Below are 6,413 nucleotides of genomic sequence, written 5' to 3' on the forward strand. Positions count from 1 at the left end.
CTAGTCCTGACTGGGCCACCCGGTGACTTTGGGCTGGTCACCTAACCTCTTTTTGGCCAGAGATTACACTTCTGCATGTTGAAGGCTCTGGACCAAATGACCTAAAGTTCCCTGTGGTTATAAAATTCATGCTGACTAGGAGGTCTGTAAGTGTCAAACAGCTGAGACTGCTCTCAGCAAAACCAATCGTGGTGAGGGAATTAATTTTTGATCCTATATTTTTATTGGATTTTTTTTTGTTGTTATTCATGTCATTTCAGTCGTGTCCAACTCCTTGAGGTTTTCTTGGCAAAGATCCTGGAGGGGTTTCCATTTCCTCCTCCAGCTCATTTTACAGATGAGGAGACTGAGGCAAACAGGGTGAAATGAGTCCTTCAGGGTCTCACATCTAGTGTCTGAAACCAAATTTGAACTCAGGAAGCTGAGTCTTCCTGGTTTCGGGTCCAGCACTAGCCACCGTGTCACCTAGCTGCCCTATAATTTGACTTTTTACTCTAACAACCGTTCTTCCAAACCTAAAGTGTCTTCTCTGAGGTTTGAGCAGAGAAGCTTATGTGAGCTAATCTACCTCTCCTTCTCTGAACAGAGAAGCTAGCACTAGCACTACCAGTTACAGAAAAATTCTGTTCTCAATTCTCTCATAAAGCGTGGTCTCAGGATTTCCTGTGAGGTTTGGGGGTATCCCTGAGAGGCTAGGACACCCCGATCTTGTCTCATCTTTAACAATTAAAGTGGTCTTATCTCCTTCCCCCAGTCACCAGTTAAGTCTGTGGCATCCTGAGACCCTTGTCCCCCCCCCCCCCAAGCTCCTGACAGTCTACCCTCATCAGGGACCTCAGGATGCTGGCTGGACCGATATTTACGAAGACATTCTTTAGAGATTGAGATGGTCCTCATGACAAGTGCGGGCTCTGTTGGCTTGCTCCAATGCAGCCAATAGTGGTCTTTCATCTCCGCAATGCTGGCCAATTAGATGATTTCTGTGCTTTGTTTTTTCCTTATAAAATGTTTTGTACTCTTGATTCAGGATCCCTTGGCCAGAGGGACAGCAACTAGACCTATCCTTTTATTATCAGGTTGAATGTCCTTTAATAATTTATTTTTAAACACTTACCTTCTGATTTAGAATAAAAACTAAGTATTATTTTTTTTTAAGTTTTAGCTTCCATCTTAGAATCAATACTATGTATTGGTTCCAAGGCAGAAGAGTGGTAAGGGCTAGGCAACAGGGGTTAAGTGACTTGCTCACGGTCACACAGCTAAGAAGTATCTGAGGCCAGATTTGAACCCTAGACCTCTTGTCTCTAGACCTGGCTCTCAACCCACTGAGTCACCCTGCTGCCTCTATCACATGCCCTTTGCCTTAGTTTACCTCTTTGTCAAATTTCAATCAAGACAGTAGATGTGGAAATTTGTCATTTTTTAATATCCTTCTTTTTGTTTCCTTCCTCCACCCAAATATCCTGCTACCTACCTGCTAACTTTCCCCTCTGTGGAACTCTACTTGGGTTTGCCTTATCTGGACATCCCATTAAAATATCATCAGTTCCTTGAGGCAAGGACTGTTTGCATTTTCTCTGTATTGCTAGTGCTCAACACAGTCCCCTTACCAACCCTTTATTAAGCATCTGAGAAGGAATCAGCTTGGGATTGACTGGCAGCACATAGTTCCTCTCTTTTTCTCTCTCATCCAAACTTACACATCCTATGTCGAACTTTGCCAGACTTTTTGCATTCTCCTAGGTGGATGCAATCCATACACAGATGAGTAAATCAAAGCCATATAACAATTTAAAACTACTTAAAGAGATACTACCTTCATGAACTCTCTCCCTTCTCTCCTTTGACACTGCCATCACTTTAAGCTTTAATAGTTTAAAACTGAACTATTTTTGGAATATTCTGTACGTGACCAGTTTCAGGAAGGGAGAAAAGTAATAATAAATAAAGCCAGAGGGAGATATATCTGTTAGGATATGGCCCAAGAATTGAGCCATGAAGGAAGTTGGCATTCAATGTAATGAAATATAGGAAGAAAAATTCTCCCATGGAAGGAAGAATGTTGCCTAAGGGGAACAGTAAGTAGACCAGTTTGGCCTGACTATAGAGAAGGAATGTGAACTTTCTGGAAAGGTGGATTATATCCTATAAACTGATCTAACAGAATACTAGATTCTAGGATAGGGGCAGCAAATTTAAACCCTTCTGAAACCTTCCATAGCTCTTCTCTCCACCTTTTTGTCCTATTTCATATTGAAAAAAAAAATGAGGCCATTTGCAAAGATACCCCCCTCCCCGTACCTATTTCTCTTCATTTCACATCCCTCAGAAGCCTTCTTCCACTATTTCCTCCTTCATTTAGTATCACACAAAGAGGCAGCCCTTCTTTCCAAAGCCAACCTCTGCAAACACAAGTGGACCCATTCCACCCCATCTTCTCTAGAAGACGGTTCCCTCTATCATTCCTACCTCTTTTTTTTTTAAACCTTCAATCTCTAGCTGTCTATTAACTGCTTCCTACTTAATATAAACATGCCTATGGTTCTCCATCCTCAAAAAAACCTCATCTGATTCCTCTAGCCCCACTAGCTTTTGTCTTTATCTTCTCCTTTTTGTGGCCAAGTTCTTTGAAAGTTAACCATAATTAGAGCCAACATTTCTTTTCATCTTCCTCTTGTCTTAATTCTCTGAAGTCTGGCTTCCATTCTCATCACTGGAGTGAAAAGACTTTTTCTAGTTATCAATGATTTAATTGCCTTTTCACAGTCCTCATCCTTCCTGTAGCCTTCCCTGTAGCTTTGGACACCCTTGGCCATCCTCTTCTCATTGATAATCTTTCTTGGTGTTTGTGACACTGCTTTCTCAGGGTTCTCCTTTTACTTGTCTGATTATTCTTTCTCAGTCTCCTTTGTTTGATCTTCATTCAGCTTCACTCCCAGTAATTGTGGGTCTCCCTCAGGAGTCAGTTCCGGGCTCTCTTCCCCCTCTATCCTATTTCACTGGGTAAGCTCATTCATTCTCAGGGAGTCAATGATTATCTCTAAGCTAAAGATTTTCAGATCTACTTACCCAATCATAACTTTGTCCTAACCTCTGTAACAGTTAAATTAGTTTCTCTATTAAAAGTTATTATATTTTTTAGAGGGAGGAAATTTAAAATTCACACCTCCAGTCTCATATCTGCATCTGCCCATTGGGCATCTAGAACTGGATGTATCTTAAACTCAACATGTCCAAGACTGGAAAAATCTTTCTCCCCCCAGCTTTCTCCTCCCCCTAACTTTCCTATTACCATTGAAGGTTGCTTCTTGTATTCCATTTTCAATGAGGACCAATGACACCACAGGTGTCACAGCAAATCTTGACTTGCTCTTAAATTGGATTTAAATGAGGCAGGTTTGCAAAGCATTACTTTCTCTTCCAGTCATCACCAACTTCCCAGTCATCCAGGCTTGTTAACCAGGTATCTTCATTCTGTCTTCTCTCTTATATCCAAGATGGTGCCAGATGTTGTAGATTTCGCCTTTGTAATATCTCTCATATACTTCCCTTTCCCTCCCTTGCCACTACCATCACTTGTTGTGATCCTCACACCTGGTCTATGGGAACTACCTTTTGGTCGATCTCCCTGCCTCAAGTATCCAGTTCACTTTCCACCCAGTGGTCAAATTGATGTTTCTAAAACAAAATCTGACTGTCACTTCTCTACATGAAATTCTCCAGTGGCTCCCCATCATCTGTGGCATCCTATACAAGCCTCTTTGGCATTTAAAGCCCTTCAGAAGCAGGTTTCCTACCTTTCTAGGCTTTTTACTCTTGATCCATCCACATGTACTTTCTGATCCAGCAAATTTGGCCACCCTCTGTTCTGCACACAAGACTCTCTAAGCTCCTGACTCCATACACTTCCACTCTGTCCACCATGCCTGAAATTCTCTCCAAATCTCTTCTTCCTGCCTTTCCTGACTTCCTTTGAGTCTTCCCTAAAATTCCTTCTACAAGCTTTTCCCAAGGTGTTAATGCCTTCCCTCTGTTAAGTACCTTTGATGGATGCTGATGGATACAAACGTATATTGTTTGTACAGAATTTTTTTTTAAGTTTTCTCCCCCATTAAAATCATGAGTGGGGCAGCTGGGTAGCTCAGTGGATTGAGAGCCAGGGCTAGAGATAGGAGGTCCTAGGTTCAAATCTGACCTCAGACACTTCCCAGCTGTGTGACCCTGGGCAAGTCACTTGACCCCCATTGCCTAGCCCTTACCACTCTTCTGCTTGGAGCCAATACACAGTATTGACTCCAAGATGGAAGGTAAGAGTTTTAAAACAAACAAACAAAAAAAAACATAAGCTACTGAAATCAGGGACTCTTGCCTTTCTTTGACTGACACATGGTAGGTGCTTGATAAGTGTCTGACTGAAAAAGTGGTGGATTTTGAGTAGAAGAATAAGGGTTGATATTCTGATGGCCATTTGGTCTGCTCATTTGTGTGACCTTGGAGAAGTCACTTGACTTAGGTAATCCTCTGTTTTCTCATCACAATTTTTATTGTGATGAGAATCTGTTTTGTGTCATGGACTCCTGAGGTAGTCTGGAGAAATCCACAGATACTATCTCAGGAAAACGTTTTAAGTTGTAGAAAAGATCTAGTATTATACAGGAAACCAATTACATTGAAATAGTTATCAAAATAGATTTTTAAGAACCCAAGGACTAAATGACCTCTGGTTCTTTTCAGCTTTCAATAAGTGATCTTTTTAATGGATTAAATTACTAGGAAGCTGAATGATAAACTAATTCAAACTAAGGTGTCAGTGGTGGACCACGATTTAACTAAGAGAATATGTACTTGCAGTGGGTGGTTGTTTTTTAGATACCACAGGCCCCCTCAAATGATTTCAGGGAGCTGCCAACCTCCTCTGCACCCCTTGTTTGTTCACCTGTCCCCCCTCCCATCCCTCTTTGTACTTTAGAATGTTTTCTGTCTCCTATCTACATGCTGCTTCAGTCAATTTTTGGTGGGGAGAATAGCCAGGCTTAGTGGGAAAACTGCTGTATCCTCATTTCACTGACTGGCTGAAGATTCTGGTGGCAGGACCCCAAGGGGGAAACATTGGGTGGAATTTATAAATTCTTAAGGCCACAGGGGACCCTTAGAGATCTGACTAACCCCCCTGGGGGAATGTCCCAATCTCTTTGTGCCCAACTGTCCTCTGGGAACATCAACACCTACCTCACAGACTTGTTGTGAAGAGCCTGACAAGCCTTAAGGCACTATATGTAAATGCCAACCATGTTGTGACTTACTCATCCGGGCTGTGTCCGGCTCTTCATGACCCCATTGGAAATTTTCTTGGCAAAGACACCAGAGCCGTTGTCCATTTCCTTCTCTAGCTCATTTTAAGAATGAGGAAACTGAGATGAAAAAAATGTTAAGTGATTTGCCCAGGGACACACAGCTAGGAAGGATGAGGCCAGGTTTGAATTCCGGTCTCCCTGACTCTGGGCCCTGTACCCTGGGTCCCAGCTCTCTCAATGAGAGCAGTTTGGTGTATTTTTAGAGTTAATGTTGTGAGATTTAAAATAGTGAAACCCATAAACTGTAGTGAGTTAAAATGATGGAAGATATAAATTGTGATAGATATAAGAGAGGGTGAGTAAATTTGACCGCAGAAAATATGTTTCACTACAGTGTCTTGGTTTTAAAATCAAATATAAGGTGGTCACCAGGGAAATATTACCAATTATTCAAATACCCAAGTCAACTGGGTTTTATAGAGATTTTTAATTAATAATATAATGAAGAATTAGAGAAAGAGTAGGAAAGGAATAATTATGAAGGGCCTCAAGCCAATATGGCCTAGATCTGAGTCTTAAGGGAGAGAATCAGTCAGTCAGTCTTTTAACACTGACCACAAGGTCTGCCTAAACAAGGATTCTAGTGACACCAGGCCAGCTCCATCTCAGCTGACTTCACCAGAGAGCCTTCCAGCCAGAGACTGTTCCAAAGGGCCTCTCTCCAGAGCCTCCAGAGGGACAGAGTCCCCTTAGAGGAGCTCCAGCGAGACCTCCTTAGAGATTGTCCTCCAAGAGCTTCCCTTCTCCAGAGCCTCTCTCAAGAGATTCTTCCCAAGCGGTCCTCATCAGAGATCCTCCAAAAGGAATTCCTCCAAAAGGATATCTCCTCAAGAGATTCTGCTTTTTCTTATATAGGGGTTTTTCTCCCATGTCACCTCCCCTAAGTCCCTACATCTACCAATCACTGTAGATGCTTTCCAAAGGACTGCCCATCTAAATTCCTGCTAAGTTGACCAATCTCCTCAGTAAGTCTGAATCAGAAAAAATGCTGCTGTGTCGACCAATCTCCTCAGTAAGTCTTAACAGAGAAAACACAGCTGAGTCAACTAATCTCATCAA

Source organism: Monodelphis domestica, chromosome 5 (assembly GCF_027887165.1).
Source record: "Monodelphis domestica isolate mMonDom1 chromosome 5, mMonDom1.pri, whole genome shotgun sequence".
In the NCBI taxonomy this organism is placed as follows: Eukaryota; Metazoa; Chordata; class Mammalia; order Didelphimorphia; family Didelphidae; genus Monodelphis; species Monodelphis domestica.